The following is a 22,935-nucleotide window of genomic DNA, read 5'->3' as shown; positions in this document are numbered from 1 at the left end:
CTGCAAAATTATACTGTACTGAACGACTTTCATTCAAAGTAGAAATGGGATTTTTAGTAGGCAATTTCTGTATTTTATAAAGATAAAGCCATGTTTGATTGCCTCTTCCCAGCTGTTTTGCTTAGTGGTTATAAAGAGACAGTGTGGATGTGTTTTGGGGGTGACAGCTGGGGGTGGCTCTGTGTGTTAAAAATGTCCCTTACCCCAGGAGGGGAAGGGAAAAAAAAAATCCAACAACTAAGGCAGAACTTTATCCAACCACTGCGCATGCAGATCCATTAGGCAGTAACGATTTGTCCTTAGGATGCCTAGAGTAAACCCTGAATAAAGAGAGGGAAGGAAAGAGGAAGCAAGACTGCAGCACAGAGAGAGGACTGAGGTGTTCCGGAGTTGCTGGAAGGAGCCCTTCGGTGGAGGTGGGGAGGGGATGCGAGGCCAGGAGGCCAGAGAAGGGTCACTGGACGCCCAGTCCGAGGGGGCGTGGGCGGGGGCGGGGAGAAGGGGGAGGGGGCCTTTCGGAGGCAGCGTCTGATCCGCCAGTGAGGGCGTGCAGTCAGTCCCAGCCTGCGTCTCTTTCGTGCTTGGGGGTGGGACTGGAGCTTCAGAGCTGTCTGATTGTTGGGAGGGAAAAGCAGCCTCCCTGGCTCTCTGGATGGATTGACTGGAGATGGATCGAATTACACCATTTGCCGTGCTTGGGTTTGTTTTGCTCTTGCTCTGTCCCGCTGCTGAAAGGGCTGGTGGCGAGTTTCGGGATTATACCGAGGAAACCAAAACCTAAGAAGACCGGATTTTTTTCTCCCCTCTTATATTTTTTTTTCCTTACCCTGGTGGGTTTCAAGCTTCCTTGCCAGCCTCCCCCCATGAGGTAAGCGCTTCCTTTGGAAAAAAGAAGAAAAAATCTTTGCCACTGTCCAAAAGGGGTGGGTGGGGGGACCCCCAAATCCCCGGACTCGCAGCCCTGTACCTCTCTCTTTGCATGTGTGTGTGCATATAGATAGATGGATATTTATAGTGTCACTGGAGAGTTGATTTCTTTTGCGACGAACCCTGTCAGCCTGGCGTGCAAGGAGCACACCGAGTCGGAGTAGGAGAGGTTATTTGTACTCGCCTGTGGCCAGCTCCTCTGCTTTGCTTGAGGTTTGGGGGGGAGGGGAAACTTGGAAGGGGAAGAGGGACTCTTCTCTTAGTGCACTCGCTACCTAACTCCCACCCCTCAAAAAATAAAAGGCAGAAAGAAGGGGGAAAGTTGCTTGCCCACGGTTAGGTCTACGTTGTTCTCCGCTCCTCCAGCAGTTGGACTGGGTTCTTTAGGGTGCTTGGGCACGGATGGTTTCTCCAGCGATGGACTGAGAGCCGGGGCTAGGGTGGGAACTGGGGACTCCCCACCCCTCCTACTCCTCCCCCTCCCCAGGCAGGGCCCCCAGACGGCGCTGGCTTGGAGGCTGGGACAGAGAAGAGCCGCAGGCTGGAGAATGGACGGACGCACGGACTCACGAGCCTCCGCCAGCCCCCAGGTCGGCGGCCCGCCTGCAGCCCGGGGGGGAGCTTGGCTGCCCAGAGCTGGGGAGCCAGCCACCCGACGGGGGCTACCTGTTCGTGCGGCCAGAGCGCTGCAGCCCTGGCTGCTGCTGCTGCCGGGCTCCCGACGGCTCCCAGAGCCTTCCTGAGCACGCCTGCGGCCCCTCCTTGGAGAATCCCTGGGGCCCCGACCCGGGATGCCGAAGTGATCCCACCGAGGGACGGAGGGGTATTGTCCCTCCTCCAGCCCGCCCCTGCTGCCGGAGCCTGCCGCAGCGGCCGGGGCTACGGGTTGGGGGTCCTTACCCTCCTTCCGTTCCTATGCCACCCCACCCCATCCCTTCCCTACTCCTCCGTAACTTTCAATGCTTTGTTCGGCTTGAAATGATTTACAGAAGCTTCTTGGACGGGGCCTCCGCCAGGCTGTAAGAGCCCGGCACTGGGATGTGTTAGGTTTCCATCTACCCATCAATTATGGATGGAAACAAATAAGGAAGAGTCAATTTTGCATGAATCCCTTCGCGAAGGCTAGGGGCGTCCTCCTGCCTGGAGCCGCCTCTTCTTTTGAAGGGAACTGGCAAAGGGGGGTGGGAGGAAGACGAAAGGGAGGGTGATGGGGGAGTGGAAGGTAGGAAAACTTTCTTTCCCCTTTCTTTACGGTGATTATCTATTTGTTCCAGCTCTGAAGAACCTGATACAGCAGCTCACACTGGGTAATTTGGAAGGACTTAAATAAGGCTCCTCTATTATTTATAACTCTTGGATTGAAATGAAAGGTCATAGAGGACTTGAAGGTGTAGATGAGCCTTGGGTTTGAAAGATTCCTCGAAAATTGACTCCCAGAACCATTGCTGTCAGGTGATTGAAAATAATCCTGGACTTAAGGGATAAATGTCATAGAGCGAGAGGGGGGAAAAAATAAGTGTGGATATTAATTGGATCCTTTCAGAAAATCATTTTGACCAGTCCCGATGGTCATCAGCTTATTAGCAATGCTATATACTGCACAGTACTCCCACCACCCAGTAGTACTTTCGCTGTATGCTTCTTCTACTATACACTAAAAGCCCAAAAGGGGAAGGGGGAAGGGGGGTGCGATTTAGCACGCCTGCTTTTAGAAGCAGTGAGAGTGTGCAGTTGGTCACAGGCAGTATTGGATAGGCAAGTGTGGATGGTTCAGGGCAAGTTCATTCCCACTTATGGAAAAACAGCTCAAAGCCCATGACCTACTGACAGTAGGTCAGTAGTGTCATCTTTACTTGGAAGGAGGACGAGTTATCATTGTAAATATGTAGATGGGGGCAGGGAGGGGGAATGGACTTAACCCTTACTGTATTTTTAAAATACATGTGTGTATACACACACAGCTATGTGGTTGTATCTGGGGAGGGGAGGGAGATTGGTGAGTCAGGAAACCCAACTTTAAAATCATGGCACTGGCATAAAGTATCTTTGTGACCTTGGACAAGTCTCTTTGCTGGGGTTGGGGTGAGGAGAGCTCAGTTTTTTCATCTGTAAAATGAGATTTCCTTTGTTGATCTCTAAAAATTCTGTTATTTCAACACTGCCATGACATTATCTGAAACTGTCTTTTCCTGCCAAGGATTCTGAGTTTTATTTTTAAAAGAAAGTATCAGGGCTTTGGATATCTTCTGCCTTTTGGATAATAAAGTTGGCTCTTTCCTCATTTCAGCTTTTGGGTCTTCATGAAATATGTCTTAAAACTTCTGGGCAAATATAAGCTTAGGAAAAATATTTGTAGAGAGGATTCTTTAAGATTCCTTCCTTCTCTTCTTGAGGAATCTTATCCCAGGAAGCTCAGTGTGCAAGGGTTTGCTATTCTTTTGTGCTGTGAAAGAATACAATTTTATGCTGCTTTATTCATGCTGAGAAAAAAAAAAGCTACCCACCTCCTTAGCATATGTATTTAATTCAGCAAATTAAGTTGTATGTAGTCAAGTTTACCATAATGAGTGACAGGCATATTATATAAACGTTTACTCTGGCATAGATAAATAGAACTTGCCAGTTGAGCTCTTCGATTTTGGTCTCTATTATATTAATTTAAACCTTGTACAGCAAATTCATATGTAGTTCAGCTGTAATGAAGGTGTTGGGGAGAAAAGGCTTGTGTACAATCTATGCTTTGAATTGTTTCTAAAGTGTCTCTAAACCTATCTCAAAGGGAAGGTACTTTTGAGAAGGACAGACATAAGGTAAACTTAGAATTTCTAAATGTTTCATTTAGGAGACCAAGTCACTTCTGCTTGTATCTTTAGTAACCTTAAACAACTACTTTTTTTTAATCCTGTAGGATATCATTGCCTATGCTTGTTTCTAGTAAGGATGCAAGGTAGTTCACATCATCCTCTAAAACATTTCAGTGATGCAGAAGAGTGTGCCAAGAATATAGTAGCTGCCCTGTCATCTAATAGATAGTTCTTGTCTGATTTAAGGTTGCTTCCCTTCTCCTCCCCCCCTCACAACTAGACCATCTGGACATTTCTTAGTGGGTAGAATGATCTGAGACAACAGCAGTAAACCCCTTAGTCCTTGGAATGATTATTACAGTTTAGGTATCCTGAAGCCGTAAGAAGTTTATGCTCTGAACTGGGATGAGAGCGTGTGATCACCCTTATCTGGATCTGTTAGCCCCTTTATTTGTATTTAGTGGGTTATGCCTGTAGTCCTTATGACTGAAACCCTCCCTCTGTTATAGTCATTGGGACCTATTACTTAAAATGCACAAAACTCTATAAACTAAACCCCAGAAACTTTCACCTAAAGATTGTCAATATTGCTGTTGACACTACTGTAAATTGGTAGGGATAATGCTTGGGAAAGCATGTGTTCTTAAGTAGCTTTGTCATTGTTCTTGAGGAAAATATATGATTTTTCAAGAAGCAGTAGAAAGAGAAAAACGTGAGATCAGATTAGTTTCTGCATTACATATGGAATATAACGTGTAGTCAATCAGTCATTAAACGTTTATTAAGTACCTGCTGTTTACAAAGAGAGGCCAAAATAATCCTTGGTCCCAGTGAGTTCACAGTCTAATGGAGGAGACAGAGTGAAAACAACTATGTTCAAACAAGATACAGACAGGGTAAATTAGAAATAATCAATCAACAGAAGGCAATACAGGGCATCAGAAAAGGCTTCTGACAGAAGAGGGGATTATGTATATGGAAATACATGGATGGCTCTGTATTTCCTCTTGGTATTGCCATAGAAAGTCAACCTAATCGTTATGACTTTACAGGTTAAAATTGTATCTTTTTGTTTTATGTGTGTGTATGTGTAAAGACAGATAGATAGTCAGTCTGGACCTGTGATTTTCATCAGTGAATGGAACTCCCTGTGTGGAAGCTCCCTCTATCAACTCAAACTGGCAGCTAATTTGCAAGTCTTAAGGAGTTGCTAGGGGACTGAGGTGTAAAAAGACTTGCCTACAGTCAAACAGCCTCTACCTATCCAGTGATCCTGGAAACCCAGGTCTTCCTGACTCCAAGGCTTTTTCCTTTAGGCACTGTGCCAGGCTGCTGTAAATTAATGTTCTTTATGACTAGACATTGGAGGATGTCTGTCTTTATAAGAGGAGGAAGGGGAGAAAGGGAGTTTGAGGCCATCAGGTCCATCGATCTCAAAGGCACTGTGCTAGATAATGGTGTCAGATGAACGAACTCTTTTTGTTTTGTTTTTTTTCTTCCTCATTTAATGCTAAACCCATCACATAAGTACAAAGTACATACATATCTTCCTTTAGAGTCACATGAGTGTTTTATCTCGGAAAAAGATAAAAACAAGATTAAAGACTTACAGGACCAACCTGGTGGAATTACTGATCTCGGAGTTAGGAAGATCTGGGTTAGAAGTCTGCTTCTGCCACTTATTTTTTTAACCATTGGCCTCAGTTTATTCATCCATAAAATGGGGATGATAATAGTACCTACATCACGGGCTTCTTGAGGTTTTCAACCCTTACTAATAAAACTGGTATGTTCTTTCATTATGACGGTTGTTAAAACAGGCGTGCTCTCTTTTCTCAGGCTCTCATAAGCTAGGATGTTTAGAGTTAAAATCCAAGCCATCTTTATTAAGTTGTTGCTGGTTTTGAGAACAGCTACCAGCTCCCAATTCAGAAGAGAGTGTCTTCTGATCTGCTCCCATGTCCTATGTAAGAAATGAAAATCACATTACTGTAGCAACCTGACAATACCATTCTCAATTGCTGTGAGGACTGACTGTCTTGAGTTTCCTTCCTCAGACTGACAACCATGGTAGCGTGGCTAAAATTGAGTTACTTCCTTTTGGTCAAGTGGGAAAATGGTTAGATTGTCTTTATTTTCAAAAGCAAGTGTTTATGGAAGCAATGAAATCAAACCCAGGGACACAGTATAGAGCACATGAGGTGTCCTTCTTTCTCAAACTTTTCTTTTCCATTAGGCTTTTGTTAACCAACCCAGATTAGCATTTTAACAACCCTGAAGTGAACTTCTGCCATTCTTTTGACTTGGACACAGTATGTATATCATCCATCATTCTGTCCTTGGCCACAACAGGCTACTGGCTCCATAACCGTTTGGAGCTACACAGAATTCATCCGACTGTGAACAGCACAGCTGGCTATAGCAATTTTTTCTTCCACACTACTGGCATCATTGTCTGGTTTTGGTAACTAAAGTTAACATCCAGAACAGGAAGTTTCTTTTGTTTGCCAACCTGGGCCAAGCCCCTCCCTCATCCAACTTGGGGGGCATACCTGCAGAAAAGTCATAGTGGGGGGGAGGGGCAACCATGGGCATTTTTTAATTGGCGAATCATCCTAACCTTAATGTAGATTCCTATGTAGCCTCTTCAGGCTTGATTATTAAACCACTTGAGTAATGGAATTAGAAGGAGCTGCCCAGACGCCACTCAGACTGGACTTTGAGAATACCGTATATTTTGAAAAGGAGAAGAAAGAAATTAAAGTAGTTTACAGCCTGCAGTTCCACTTGACAGAAAACAGAACGACCCAGACTAATTCTTTGGTGAACTACACATGTTATTGCTACACCTCTTTTTTTTTTTTCACAAAGGCAAACACGTGATTTAGCTAAATCTGGGCCCCGTGTCTAATAGTTGCACCAGATGCTTTCTGCAAGAATTTCCCCCTTTTTTTGCAATAAAATGATATAAAAGTACAAACTTATTACTTGTTAAGGCCTAAAAGGCATGAATCATCATAGTAAAATCAGTTCTCCATAGGTTGATTATTTGTAACCCTTTTCTGACCTATATTTTCAAGGGTTTTTTAGCCTTCTAAACAGAAAGTTCTGTTGTTAGAAAAGAACATTAATTAATCAACGAATATTTATTAAGCACCTGTTGTATGTTTGCTAAGCTCTGAGATACTAAGAAAAAAATTCCTCCCCTCAAGGAGCTCCTCTTCTAATAGCAGAGATAGCATGTATGCATATACACTATATGTATTATACTGTATAAATATATATACACACATACACGTACACACACTCAAATGCCTTCTATCTGTTGTGTGTGTGTGTGTTACATATATATGTATTGTATTACATATGGCAGAGACATGATGTAATGGTGCTGAGGATACCAATGGCATGTGTGTGCATACACACACAGGTACAACAACACAAAACAGATACAAGGTATTTGTGCATATATATGTATACACATACATATACATATATACATACATAAGTAACACACATATAAAACAAACAGAAGGCATTTGCCGTGGGAGAGGGGCATGAAAGGTAAGGAGGGAAGAGCATCCCAGACAGGAAGAACAATGCAAAGGGATGAAGATAGGATATGAAATATTTTGTGTAAGGAACAGTAAGAAGGCCAATATGGCTGGATTATAAAGTGTGTAGAGGGAAGTAATATGTGACATGTCTGGAAAAATGTCATACAAAGGAGATTATATTTGATTCTCAAGGTAACTGGGAGCCATTTGAGTTGGGGTTAGGGGGAAGTGCCATGGTCAGACCTGTGTTTTAGGAAAACCCATTTGACAGCTGTGTAGAGGATGGTTTCTGAAGTGCAGAGAGAGTTGGAATTGTAAGGAGTCTCTCATTTGCATGTTAAGATTAGATTTCCTTGATAAATGCAACCACAGAGAAAACTCTGTTCAATGACTTTCTGATTATTACTATCCAGAAATGTATAAAATGGGGAGATATAAGCTAGTAGTGCTTCTTGACATCATCCTAGGATGACCTACACAAAATCCATCTGAAAGGATTCATATTATTAGGAGGTGGGGTCTTTCTTCCCGATACTCCTATTTGTGGATGACTTTGTGCTTTTTGCATCAAGCTCCGGAATGTTTACAGAGCGTCCTACTTGATTGCTATCTAAGACTATTCAAAAGAAATCAGCCTAACAATCCAAAAAGGAAAATGAAGTGGATGAAAAATGACAATTTTGCAGCTATGGCATTCAGTTGGATTATTGGTTCATAAAGTTGATATATGTGTGTATGTGAGTGAGTGAGTGAGTGAGTGAGTGTGGGGATGTATGTGTGTGTATATCTTAGACAGACAATGCAAGTGGAATATGAACTGGGCCCAGAATTGAAAGAGGGGAGGACGAGAGAAGAAAGTAGACTAAGTTGCATTTGGAAAATAGCACCAGCTTTTAATGATCTCAAGACTGCCCAGATTCAAAGGCTATTTTTTTTTTAACCTAAGTGTTCTCCCAGCAGCATGGTTGTGTATCATGGAATACCCTCATGTGCAAAGAATCAAAATTACAGGTGACCAAAGGATAATAGAGAGAATACATACTAGGGGAGTAACAGATGGACAGCCCCAGTTCTTTACTAATGCTCCACTGGTGCTTATAAAATGTAAAAGGATTAGAGGAAAGCAACAGCATCCTTTATGGAGGAACAATTAAAAACAAGTACGGAAAGTCACACAAGATAGAAAGTTGTGGATGATTTGCCATTTGCACCAGTGTATAAGATCACAGATCTGTTGAAGTATGAAGGTACTGAAATAGAGAAACGAAATGTGTTCCTATATACTGATATTTATTATTTGAAACAGGCATGTGACATTTCTTCATAAACGTTTACATGCTAATTTAGCCCCAAAGCAGCTTTGATAATAAGAATCTAGCTTTACTATCTTCTAGCCTCATGATCTTTCTGGCCTTAGTTTTCATCAAGGAGGGTAAAGAAGATATTTTTTATAACAAATTCATGTTATATAATACAATGTATACAGTATTTATAGAAGCATCAACATCAAATAACTTATCTAAGCCATGCTCTTGCTCTCTGTCCTTGAAATTTTCCCCCTTCTGCCCCCAAATTATGACATCTTGCCCCTTTCACAGTATGCCAGAGAAGTATCTTGTCCTGCAATTTTTCTCTTTGTTAGGGTTCCCTGTCCAAGATTGCAATGGCATAGGACAAATGGTGTTATTTATCACTCTCCTTCAAAAAGTGTTTTTGCTTCTGGTGTGATTGACATTCATTTCCCAAATCTTGGCAGGTGAAGATCCATTATGTATCCTTGTCTCATTTCCCAAGAGTATTTTATTGGCCCCATCAGCAAAGACAGCAAGGGCTGCAGATGTTCAAGCATTAGTAGCATCAGCATGGAGAGAGTAGTACTGTAGTTTCACTCTGTGTTACAACATATATTTTTCTGGGTTATAGTTGAATGAAAGTGTCCTTTTGCTTGTATGAGTAATCAGATCCATTTCTGAGAAATTGCCAACTAGGCTGTTTTTTTTTTCGGAGGGGGGGAAGGCTTAAGGGGGTACTTTTAGAGTAAGTTAGATGCTGCTATATTAAAGGTTTATATTTGGAAAATAAACCCTAACACAGAATACTGACATGTCACCCTAAGTCCTTCTAAGTACATTTTGGAAAGAAAATCACGGGTTAAAAAGTCCTGGGATTCTTGTATGTGTATAATAAGACCTCAGAAAAAGCTGCAATTACTTTGCCTATTACTGTAGTCTGTACTTAAATTTAAAGGAGAGAGTTGAGCTATACCATGTGTCTCCTTTGGCATGTAGCAGCGCAGCAGAGAAGGAGGAGGGCACCTATGCTTTGGGACAGATGAAACTCTGACCAAAATAACATATTCATTTTCTAGGATTAGGCTGTCAGCAGCCCAGCAGATAAGAACACTGCAGCTCCTGCTGCTGGCCAAAGACTCTCAATGCTATTAAAAGGGTTTTGGGTAGTTCTTTTTAGTTTGTTCTTTGCCATCATTTATCAGTGGCGGAGTTCCTGAAAATCCTGTGGGTAGTAGGCAAGCAGTGGCTCCGTCGGTGGGGTATAGTAAATGCAATATTTGTCATCGATTTCCCTTTTTTGGAGCTTACTTTAATAGCTAGTCATGGAGCAGCTGGCAGCAGAGGCTTTGAAAGCACACCATCCTTAAGACAGAGCGAATGGAATCGACCTTGGGGTGATTTAGTTTAAGGTGCAATGATTTGCTTGGTGATTGGCAAACACAGTTCCAAGTCGGCTGCTATTCAGTGCTACATATAACCATGGCAAAAGGTAACATTTTACCTCAAATCACCAGTTAGGAAAACTACTAAGCTGATAGGAAGCAAAGCCAGCCTTGAATGTTGCTGCTTCCTTCACATACGATCCCTTTTTAACTTGAGAGGACGAGAGAAATACTTTTAACAAACCAGTCATTTAACCAAAAGGCATTTTGTTAAGTCTTTATTGTGTACCAAGTGCTGGGGCTAAGCACTGACAGATACCAAGAAAAAGTAAAAACAGCCTTTGCCCTTCAAGAGCTTCTATTTTAATAGGGGAGACAAGATATACATATCTGCATGTATGAGATACATAAAAAGAGGAAGGCAGAGAGGGAGGGAGGGAGGAAAGAAGGAAGGATTAATTAAGAAACTACTGTTGTTTCATTTGATACTGGCAACAACTTTGGGAGGTAGCCATTATTATTATCCCCATTTTATAGTAGAGGAAACTGAGGCAGAGCAGTTAAGTGGCCTGTCCAGGGTCTTGAGGCTGATTTGAACTCAGGTCTTCCTGACTCCAGGTCCAGTGCTGTGTCTATCACTCTACCAAGTGCCTCTATAGTAAAACCTTAAAGGGGAAACCTGTCAGCTAGCAACAACTGGCAGCACAAGATGGCTCTCGAGTTGAGTCTGGAAGGAAAGTCAAGGATGCTAAGTGGTGGACGTGAGGAGGGAAAGCATTCCGGACATGGGGGGCAGTCAGAGTGGAGGCAGCAAAACCTACACCTGTAGGTCAGTTTTGATTTTGTCTTGGGAAGAATTCTAACACAAAGAAATCTTGTGAATGGGTAGTATTTCAACAGCAATAAAGTGCTTTAAGGTTTGCTTTATACACACACACAAATATATACATACATACATACATACATATATATATATACACATATATACAAATATTTGTGTAGACATACACACATAGATACATATATGTATGTATTATCTCATTTAATCTTCACAACACTGTCAAGTAGGTACTATTATTATCTTCATTTTATAGTGGAGGAAACTGAGGCAGAAAAATAAAATGACTTGCCCACAGCCACACAACTAAGGAAGTATTAGGTCTTCCTTACCTCCAAGTCAAATACTGTCTGCTTGTACCACTCTACTGCCCCGTGTGAAAGTTAAATAAGTTTCTAACTTGAATGCATTGCAGATGTGGCCCACCATGGCCCCCAAACCACATTTCAGACTGTAATTGATGAGAACTGGATGCTTTTCATTTCTCTGAAACTCAAGAGCACCAGGGTTGGAGAAGAGAAGGCTGAAGGTGAATATGTATCTTAAAAATTACTGGTTTTGGCACTCTTGCCATCAGATGCTTCTTGGAGACCCAGAATGAGGGTGCCCAGTAAAGCGAAAAGACTGGTGAGAAAGAACACGTACAAAGATCAGTGGAAGGAAAGTGGGAATGTGTGGCTTAGGAAAGAGAAGACTTAGGCAGCTGGGAACATAATAGCAGTCTTCAAGGATTCCAAGGGCTGTCATGGGGAAGAGGGATTACACTGGTTATGCTTGATTTCAGAAGGCAGAGCCAGGAGCAATGGGTGGAGGTTAAAGAGACAGATTTTAAGCTCAAGGAAGATCTAGACATGGAGCCAGTGATCACAGAGAGCAAACATGGCTTTACCAAGAGTGGGTTATGTCAGATGAGCCTCATTTCCCATTTTGACAAGGTTATGAGACTGGTGGGTCAGAGGAAGGAATGCAGGAAATAGTTTACCTAGATTTAGTCATTCAGCCGTTCGTTTATTCATTCATGCACTCGTATGTCTATCCGTTCACTCATTCATTCACTCACTCATCCGTTTATTTATTCATTCATTCATTCATTTATTTGAATTTGCCTAGGTTTTAGCAAGCATTTGACAAGTTTCTTGTGCTGTCCTTGTGGATAAGATGGAGAGATGTGGGATAGATGATAGTGTAGTCAGGTGGATTTGAAATTGGTTGAAAGTCTTGGATCAAAAAAAAAGTCATTGATGGTTCAGTATCAGCTTGGAAGAAGGTCTCTCTGTCAGAGTGCTGCATGGACCTGTGAGATTTAAAATTTGTCAGTGTCTTAGATAAGGTTATAGATGGCACACTTACCAAATTTGCAGATGATACACAGCTTGGAGGAATAAGCTAGCTAACGCATTAGATATCAGAGAATGGATCCAAAAATATCTTGACTGACTGGAATGTTGGGCTGAATCTAATAAGATGAAATTAACTCCAGTGCTAAAAAAGGGTCTGTGATCTCACTGAAGTGCCTGCTCATCTTCTGTGTGATTCTTATGAGTTCACTACATCTGGTATGCTTAGAGACCTTTTTTTTAACATCAGGACATCAATGGTACATGCCGGGTATGCAGTGGTCATCATTTACTTTCACTCTATGATTGCTCCACATTCTTTTTTGATCCAACCTTTCTTTGATAACCTTTATACCACTTTTCCTGTGTAATACTTAATCTGTAATATCTCTTCAGGTTGGTCTTGTCCACCATTAATCAGTCAACAGGCATTTATTAAGTGCTTACTGTATGAGACAGGCAGTGGGCTTGTGGGCTAGACTAAAGGAATACAAAGAGGAAAAAAAATGAAATCTCCCCTTCTCTTTAGAGCTTGCATTCTGTTGGGATGTACTTTGAGTGAACCTAATTGTAATTCTTTGGAGGCTTTCATATTCTATGACTTGTAACCATACAACATCACCATCAGGATGGTGACATTAAAGAGATTTTCCTATTTATAGAAAATTTTTATACACCCATCAAGGGCCTCCTTGATGAGGCTATTAGAAAGGAATAAGCAAGATTTACTAAGCATATTCCACAGTGGACCACTTCATTACCAATTACCGTCAACGGATGGTGAGAATACAAATCATACTGCACGTCGTGTTTGTTGGCTGTAAGAAAACATGTGACTCAGTCAAGTAAAATACTTTGAAGGCTGTCTTTCAACAAAGTGTCTCGAATAAATATGTCAGAATTCTGCAAGAGTCCTCAGATGATATGGTGATCGACCCTTTGATCGTTAATAATGAAATAATTACTGATAAGCAGGAAAGCTTCCAAAGGAGTGTGACCAGGATGATGAAGAGCTTGGCAGACATGCAATATGAGAATTGGTTGAAGGAACAACAGATATTTATCCTGAAGAAGTGAAGGAAGACTGAGAGATGGAAGGAAAAGAGTGCACACCCACACCTATACACATACTCTCTCTCTCTCTCTCTATATATATATATATGATTTTTTTTTGAGTGACCCTTGAGCATAGTATGTGTGGAAATTGCAAAGAGGCATATTTAGACTTGCTATAATAATAATAATAAAAAAAATCCTAATAATTAGAGCTGTCCCAAAGTAGAATGGGCAGCCTTTAGAAATAATAGATTTGCCTAGATTTTAGCCAAGCATTTGACAAGTTTCTTGTGCAGTTCTTGTAGATAAGATGGAGAGGCATGGGTTAGATGATAGTCTTTAAACCAAAATGAGATGTCTGCTCTTCTGACTCTGTTAGAGAGGGGGTCTTTGTTTGGACTGGATGGCTTCTGAGGTCCTTTTCATGTCTTAGATTCTGTGATTGGGCATTTCTTTCCTGATCCAAAGTCACAGGCTGCCGGGGCAGCTAGGTGGTGCAGTGGATAGAGCTCCGGCCTTGGAATCAGGAGGACCTGAGTTCAAATCCAGCCTCAGACACTTGACACTTACTAGCTGTGTGACCCTAGGCAAATCACTTAACCTGGATTGCCTCATCAAAAAGTAAAAAAAAAAAAAAAAGTAAAATAAAATAAACAAAATAAACAAAATCACAGGCTGCCATACACCAATGATAGACCACCAATAAAGCTAGTCTAGGTTGACATAACAAGAGGAGGCTGAAAGTGAAGGTCTCGAGTGAAGAAAGAAAAGAGGGGACTACAGTTCTGTGTCCAGGAGTGTGCCTGAGACAGTTCTAACCAGTTTGTGGGAGCTTATCATTAAATTTTCAGTGTATGCATTTAAACCTCAGAAACTGGCAAACACTACAAATGAGGGCTTCAATTATTGTTTTGTTAATTGTCTAGACTTAAGAAAGTGTTAATAAAGCAAATTAAATTTTAGTGTGTGCATACTTTTTTTTTTCCTAGAGATTTATAAGCACACACCTGCATTGCTCTATAATCATTACTTGAGCTCAGTGGGAGTACAGTAGAAGGCCCTGGTAACGAAGGCATCATCAGACCAGATATCTAGGCTAATAATAATAGTAATAATAATGATAATAATAATAATAATGTTAATTGACATTTATCTAACACTTCAAAGTTTGCAAAGTGCTTTGTAATCATTATCTCATTTGAACCACATAACACCCCTGCATATGCCTCTCTGCCTCCGGGAAATTGTAACAGCAGCAACCAGTTTTGATGGGCTAGTAGGTAAGGGCTCAAGATCTATGAATGGGTATAGGCCTTTAAATTATCACTGTGTAGGCCCTAGCCTTATTTTTCTTAATGCCCTTCCATTTCAGAGGTGGTCAGTAACAGTGGTAGTAGTAGAAATCTTGCCAACTTTAGAAGGGAAGGGGGAGTACTTCTCCCTATTATAAAAAATGTTTTAAGAAAATTCAGTGTAATAAAAATTAATTTATTAAACAGATAAATTAGGGGATAATTGCTTAAGCCATCTGCTTTACAAGTAGTATATGAGCCCAGAGTACATTTTAAACATAAGCTCCCCAAGTTCATTTTTTAAGACCTTGAAAGATCCTTTACTACTTGACAGAAAGTCAGAGACACTTAGAGAATGTTAGAGCATTTTTTACAGATGACGAAGCTGGGCTCTGGAGGTCAAGGTCACATAGTCTGTCAATTCAGTGGCAGGGCTTAACTGAGAACCCAAGTCTCTTGTCTGCCAGCCCGGAGTTCCTTCCTCTGGACAGCCTCTGCTGCCCAGTTGTTGGGCCACTGTCAAATAAAGATCAATCAGAAATGAAGACAAAGCTTGTCTGAACTTATAAGATGAGCCATTGGAGAAATAGGATACTGTTTATAAAAATCCAATACGGGTAGCTTTTCAGGAGCACATCTATTGTATAAAGCAAGATACACCTATTGTCTTTTAATGTCCCTAGTTAATGGTCCTAGGCACAGCATGAATGCCTGTTAGCTTGATGGACTGACTGCCTCACCCTCCCAGAAGTAGAATTCCATTTCTAGACTGGTCCTGAAAAACTGACCAGACTGGTCTAAATTTTCACCCTCAGAAAAGATCTTTAACAAAATCAGCTTGGGAATGAGGAAGGTCTATGTGTTTCTGTTGGGGAGGAGGAGACAAGACAGGAATTTTGTTTTTTTGTTTTTTGGTTGTTTTTTTTCCTGTTTAAGGAAGGGTTACTTTCCATTTCTCGGAAGCTTTCAGATGACTGGGGTGGGGAAAAGATGCTGACAACAATAATAACTCACTGTTATATCATGCTTTAATGTTTACAAAATGTTCTCTTTCCTCAAAACAACACTGTCAGGCAAGTATTATCATGCCCATTTTACAGATGAGAAAACTGTCTCCAGGGTTACTTGAACTCTTATCCACGGTCACATAGCTGGGGTTAGAAATCATACACAAAGTCAGGTGTCCTGATTCCAGATTTAACTTTCTGACCACTCCCCCATACTTTTTTTTTTTAACCAGACCTATAATTACATTAGTAGTGAACTTGGAGAAAATTCCCTCTCCTAATCCAAGCCAACACTTATTCTGCAATTTCAACAGTTCTGCCACAGACACCCAGAGGTTAAATGATTTGCCCAGGATCACACAGTAGGCATCAGATGGGCCTCAAAGCCGTCTTCCAGGCCACCCAATTGAAACAGAAAAGACAGTGTTAGTAATGATCCTCCCTTCCCATCTTATATTTAGCAGGGTTTTCTGTACTGAGGTGACCCTGCAGGTTGATAAAAGGTTTAATAAAAAGGCCAGAATTCGGAGATTTTCCTCAAGCTTCTCCGGTCAGCTCTAACACTTAGTTCCCTGGGCCCCTGAGTTACCATCTTCATTGATTCATGCAGCAAGATAACTAGCAGCTAGGATGCCTGTTGCTTTTAACTAACAAGGAGAATGGTTATAGGAGAGAAAACATCCCTAGCTGTCTCGGGAGAGAGTGAATCGAGTAATAAAGCCCGCTCCAAGCTAAATGATTTCTTTCAGTTAGCAAAGATCTTCACAGGGAAACAGAAATTAAGGAAGCAAAAGGGCAGTTGCTGATTTCTGCTGACTAGCCTCTGTAATTTCATAAATGGAGTCGTGGGCCAGTATTTATAGCAACAGTTTTTGATTTAATGATAAACTGAGATAAGGGTAATCAGACTTCATGCTTCAGGGCCTAAGGTGATTGGCTGCTACTGTCAGGATGGATTTTTTTGTTCCCTTTAGGCTTTGCCCAATTGACTAGATACATTAAAGAGGATAGTTAGCTTCACCCTATAGATCTGAGACTAGGAGAACCCCACCTGCTAGGATGGAACCATATAGGAGAAGATATTTTCCAGGAAGAGACAGCCCATCATCATTTTATTTGACAACTTATTACACTTTAAGAGAGATGTAGGCCAAATATGGTAGCCTGTATATGTTTGTGTATGTGTATATATATATAGATAGATAGATAGATAGATAGATAGATAGATATAGATATGTGTAGGTATATACATATATGCTATGTGTATGTACATATATGCACATATGTGTGCACACATGTAGACAAATACACATGGGACAAATACACCAATCAGGTCCAGATGCTTATATGGCGAACTGTGCTTTTATAGAATTACTGATTAATAAAATTATTTTCTCATTTGAATCAATATGGGCAAATGAAAAGCCATCTGTGTATTATTACATTTGGGGGAAAAAAACTTGCTCTCATATTAGAATCATGAATTTTGGATTTTGGATTCAGAGGCAGTAGTATTCAAATGCAGGTGGTGAACGCTTGGCTGAGGAAGCTCGTACAGATCTCGGTAGCTACTCTTCGTGTAGAGGATTCTGGAGGTGAAGACAAGGGTTGAAGGTCTGTCTTGAAGGTTGCATGAGCAAGATCCTCCTGTTTCTCTTCCTTCAATTGTAGAAAGTTGGCAGAGATGGGGCAGCTAGGTGGCGCAGTGGACAGAGCATCGGTCCTGAAGTCAGGAGGACCTGTGTTCAAATCCGGCCTCAGACCAAACACTTGACACTTACTAGCTGTGTGACCCTGGGCAAGTCACTTAACCCAACTGCCTAAAAATAAAAAAAAAAATTTTAAAACAAAAAAGAAAATTGGCAGAGGAAGCAGCCCAGTGGAAAGTGTACTGGGCCTTACTAACTGTATGACCCTTGGCAAGTCACTGAACTTCTTTGTGACCCAGTTTCCTCATCTGTAAAATGAGGAATTAATGTCCTAAAGTTTCCTTCCAACTTTAAATCTGTGATACGTGAATATTGCTCCTTTGTGCCAGGGTCCTGCTCCAATTTATGCTGTATCTCTAGCTTTAAATTGAAAGATCAAACCACCTTTGCTGGACCTAGATGCCCAAAAGCCAACTGGGGAATCAAAGGAAGATGGCCAGTGGGTCTGATCAATTTACAAAGGAGTCCAGTACAAAGTTGCCTGGCATCTTTTAAGATGCAGTACCCCGATGTTAGTATAGTTCTGAAGTTCAGAACATGAGACCTCTGGTAAAATGCTTTTCATGTCTCCACATAATTGAATTGGACAGTCAATCGGCTCAGTTACACAGTAATTCTGGTCTTTGGAGTCCATTGTATGCAGACACACGGTCACGCCTGTTTTTTATTATTGTATATTTAGATAGACCCCTTGTGGTGAGTTTCTGGGAGAATTTGGATAAATGTCCCAGGATGGACAAACATAGATAGGTTTCCATCTATCCAAGTCGTTGGAGGAAATATGCATATAAGTGACATCAATCAACCAGCATTTATGAAACTTCAGATGTGTAGTGCACTGTGTTAAGTGCTGAGAATACAAGGAGAGGGCAAAAACGTGGACCCTGCCCTCTGGGAGATGAGATTCTAAGGGGGGGAGACAACACGTAAATTACAAACTACGTGTGAGATGTATGAAGAGTTGACTGAAGGTAACCTTAGGTGAAAGGCTCTAGCATCTAGGGGAACCAAAGAAAACCTCCTACAGACAGTTAGGATCACAAATCCTTTTGGGGATCAGTCTAATTCTCACTTATTAGAGTATATGAGGTCATGTATCTATCTTATCTTTGGTTATTAGTATTTAGTCTTTTCAGTCGTGTCTGACTGTGACCCCATTTGGAGTTTTCTTAGCAAAGATACTGGAGTGGTTTGTCATTTCCTTCTACAGCTCATTTTACAGATAAGGAAACTGAGGCAAACAGGGTTAAGTGACTTGCCCAAGGTCACACAGCTAGTAAGTGTCTGAGGCCAGATTTGAACTTGGGAAAATGACTCTTCCTGACTCCAGGCCTGGAGCTCTACCCACTGTGCCACCTAGCTGCCTTATCTATCTCATCTGTGTCTTTGTAACTGTATAGAACCTACCATAGAACGTTGTACATAGTAGAATCTTAATGACTGTTTATTGAATCAATATATCAATTTAAAAATCATTTATTAGGGCCGCTAGGTGGCCCAATTGATAGAGCCCTGGAGTCAGGACCTGAGTTCAAATTCAGCCTCACACTAGCTGTGTGACCCTGGGCAAGTTGCTTAACCCTGACTTCCCCCCACTCCTGCAAAAAAAAAAAATCATTTATTAAGTGCCTACTATGTGTAGGCATTGGGGATACAAAGACAAAAAGTTAAGCAATTCCCACCCTCAAGGAGCCTCCCTCTAGTGAAGGAGACGATATGTACAGGACAAGTAAATATATCTAGACCATCTTATGACATAAATATAAGATAATTTTAGGAATCAGGACTGTAGGGTGGAGGGGGGTTCAGTAGAGACTTTATACAGAGAAGGTCATGTTTGAGCTGCATCTTGAAGGAAACAAGAGATAGATATTAACGTAGAGGTGAGGAGGGGGTACATTCCAGACACAGGGTACAGACAGTGAATGAAACTAATTGCTTGGGGAAAGTTTTCAAATGGAAATAATCATGTTTCTCTTGGAATTCATGGACTGACACTCTCACTGCCTCCACCCCCCAAGATCCCCATAATTTTCAGTTATGCTAGCCCTGAAGGGCCGTCTCATGTAAGTGGCTACATTGCACTTGCTGTCTTGTTCTGAGATGCATAGCTCCCCTACAGCAATCTCACCCACTGGGGTGATAAACAGTTATCTTACACCGAGGTGCCACCTGGGCAAATGCCCAAGCCAAGAGTGAGAAAGGAGGGAGCTAGAGTAATCTCCCCCTTGAGAAGATGCTTACTGGCTGCCCTGAATGAGAAAAACCATAATGATCATTGTACTTAGATCTTGCCATATCTTGTGTGTTATTATGGTTGATATGGGGAGTACAAACAGCGATCCAACCATTTTTACTTTCCAGCTATTTCCCAACATTTTACTGTAGGATGCAGAAAGGTTTTGTAAAAGTATGTTTAGCAGTCTCTACAACCCTATCTGTACCCAACTAGGTAAACATATGTATATATCTTCATGTGTGCATGTATGCATGCACCTGGGTATGTGCCCACACTTAAGGTATATTACTGAAACATGTTCGTGCATTCATGCCAGCTGTAAAAGTAGAAAATGTAATCCAAATGTTTGGTGCATGGCTCAGAAGAAATGTTATCCTGCGTCTATGGGAAAATTTGCGTGACTGGAACAGAGTCTGTGGCAGTTTTTTAAAATGCAAGAGTCTTTACACTTGAGGGCAATGCTTCAAAAGAACCACCTAGAACATGTTCTAAAATCGGTTTGCCTTCACCAGGCTTCCACTCTGTCTGCAGTCTGTCTTAAATGAGGAGTGACCTCCCTTCACCTCAAGTGATTACGTTGAGACATTATATGTAAGTACAGGCTGTAATTACTGAGGTATTTTCATCTTCTACAAGGGAGAAGCAAAAACAAACTTCGTTGTTTTTTTTTAATCCTAATAGACTTTTCATTATGACGTGGTCAAATTTTTCTATGGTTTACCCTTCCCTCAGTAAAGCAGTATACATTTATTAAGTGCCTACTGTGTGTCTAGCACTATGGCTTTGCTGCTACCAGAAACTTAATTCTTTATTTTTTTTAAGTTAAATTAATTTTGTACATTTTAAATTCTATGCTGGCTTCCTCCCTCCCCACCACTTCTCACACACACACACACACACACACACACACACGCACGCACGCACGCACACACATAGGAGCACATACGTGGGCGAGAGTATCTTTCTTTCATAGGTCCTTTGTACTTTATTTGAATACTCTTGAAACCCTGAAGGCAAGTTTCTTGCATTTCTGTTGTATTTATTTAATCTTATCCCCATTTGAAAAGTCTTGCTGATGCCTTCCCTGCCCCATTATGAGTGCTATTTCTGCACAATCTGAGTCTGTTACTATCATATGTTATAGCTCACCTTTTTTTCTTTTTTAATAGGGCTCTACAAGTTTACAAAGCTGTCACCTACATGGTGGGAGGGATGGAGCATTGGACAGGAAATCTTGCTCCTACCTGCCAGGGTTGCTAACCAGAGATGCTAGCTATTATACTAGCACGTAACAATCTGGTGAGGCAAACAGTGCAAGTATTATTCTACCCATTTTAAAGCTCAAGAAACTGAGGATCCAAAAGGTTAAGTGACTTTTGCCTAGATCACAGAGCCAGTAAATGGCAGACTCCAAGTCTGACGCATTGTAATTGCATTACATGGCTTTTTTTTTTTAAATAAAGAATCCCACTCTTCATTCCATTTTGCTCTCTCCTTTGTGTCAGCTTTAAGACATCCATACTTAATTCAATCCACTTAAATTATCAGTAAGTCCTGGGGTACTGTAAACTCTTGAGAATGGAGATAGCGTTTATCTATGCCTTGGGCTACAACAAACTTTTATTGGGAGTTTTGGGGCCCTGTGAAAGACCCTCAAGGAGCTTAGAATCTACTAAGAGCAGCAAAACATGTACATAAATACCTGTAAGAAAGAAATGAATACTAGAAGGGAGAGAGAAAAAGACTGGAGGAGTATGGAAGGAGAAATTCCTTCTGGGTTGGTTAATGATCTGTGAGAGTCCATGTTTCCATTTTGTTTGCCAAAATTAGCCTTCAGTCTGGCTTTATTAAAATATTCAAGAAGACCTTTGCTCTCAATAATGTGGAGATTCCTTGCAGCCATATATATGGCCACCCATCCATACCTGCTCATCTTGTGTCATTATTATTATTACTAACAACAACAACTAACACTTATATAGTGCTTACTATGGGCCAGGCACTAGGCTAAATGCTTTATAATTATTGTCTCATTTGATCCTCACAACAACCCTGAGAGGTAGGTGCTATTATTATTCCCATTTTCCAGATGAGGAAACTGAGGCACCCATAGGTTAAGTGACTTGCCTAAGGTCACACAGCAGTAAGTGTTTGAGGTCAAATTTGAACTTGGGTCTTTTTTGCTTCAGGCACACTGTTCTAACCACTGCACCATCTCATGATTTCAACATACAGGAGCCACCCGATTTTTGGGAGGCTTTCCATGCTTTCCCTTAATACTGAGAGAATACCAGGGGAGTCTATGCGCTGTGTCCATTGATTATCTCCTACCCTAGCTACTCACCCATCTTACATTTCTTTGATTACTTATTTTATTCTGATCTTTTCTTTGTAAGTCCTTGTTTGTAGCATGTTACATACGTCTGCATGCCCACCATGAGCCTTTTCTTTGCCAACTGGCTTTACAAAATTAAAATGTGGCTTTTTAGGGCCAAAAAGTGTTTAAAACCTCTTCTTGTCCCTCCTCTACCTCTAGTCTCTGGAACATTGGGGGCATTAGAAAGAAATGTGCGATGGTGGGTGAAGTGCTGGCAGCTTCCTTATTACATAAACCTTGCAAACAGCAGCTCTCCCTTGTATTTGTATATCCTCTTCTATGAATACCAGGCCAGCTCTGTTGTCTTCCCTCCCAGAGGAGACCATTAATCATTTCCAAATAGCTGCCTTTCTGAAATGGAACGAAGCCAAGGTGATCAATTGTGGGCAAATATGACTTAAGTGAGTGTCTAGTGTGAAGCCTTCATATACCTAAGGCTGGTTTGATCTACTCCTGTGTGTCCCTCACTGCAGAGTCTGACAGCCCTGGGTGGGAGGACAAAGGAGAAAGCACACTTTCTTTGCCTTTGCCCTCTGTCTATGTTCTAAAGCCTCAGTTTCCCCATGTAGTGGAGAAATAGGAGGAAGCCCTGGGGAAGGCAGCATTGAAATCACTATAGCGTGGCATCATTACAGTATAACAGCAACAGGCATAGGTGGGGAGGAAAAAACATTTCTGATCATATTGCTTCCTCAGTCAACGACCAGCCTTATAAAGCATAAGATTTTGACAAAGTCAGTTCCTCTGCAGTGTCTTTGCTTCTGGAGCAAGTCTTTGGAGCATTGAGGTGATGATGCCTATCACTAGTGAGGGTGGCTATTTGAGCTTGGGAATCTTGGGATTGAAATGATGTATTGATCTACCTTGGGGCACTTTTCTTCTTGGAGTCCAAAGGTCCTAAATCATCACAGTCAACATGCCCTCAGAGGTTCACAGATCAAAGAAGATCATTCATTCATTTATCATTCAGCAAACTCTTTTTCTTTAAAAAAAATTATTTTTGTTCTGACCTTAACAAACACCAAATAAAATGACATTTCCATATACCTAATAGAATGAGGGAGGGGGATTGTACATGAGATTCCACTCTGTTGCATAGAGCTTGTTTTTCTTTTAAA

At 41.3% G+C, this 22,935-nt stretch overlaps 1 protein-coding gene across 11 annotated transcripts in view; it reads left to right on the top strand.

Annotated features, from left to right (window-relative positions):
* Nucleotides 1-554: 554 nt before the first annotated feature.
* The window catches only part of SEMA6D (semaphorin 6D), a 69,734-nt gene continuing 47,353 nt past the window's right edge, over nucleotides 555-22,935 (top strand). For 9 of the 11 annotated variants that reach the window (XM_078151269.1, XM_020973648.2, XM_020973780.2 and 6 more), the window contains exon 1: nucleotides 556-868. The gene's annotated coding sequence lies outside the window, so the exon portion shown is untranslated. Of the gene's footprint in view, nucleotides 869-22,935 lie in introns of all 11 variants that reach the window. The other 2 variants (XM_020973045.2, XM_020973915.2) reach the window with 2 other exon arrangements.

The sequence above is a fragment of the Phascolarctos cinereus genome, unplaced genomic scaffold (genome assembly GCF_003287225.1).
Source record: "Phascolarctos cinereus isolate Bilbo 61053 unplaced genomic scaffold, phaCin_HiC Scaffold_3;HRSCAF=262, whole genome shotgun sequence".
In the NCBI taxonomy this organism is placed as follows: domain Eukaryota; kingdom Metazoa; phylum Chordata; class Mammalia; order Diprotodontia; family Phascolarctidae; genus Phascolarctos; species Phascolarctos cinereus.
Note: the sequence above shows the minus strand (reverse complement) of the source record. Positions and strands in the feature narration are given on the sequence as shown.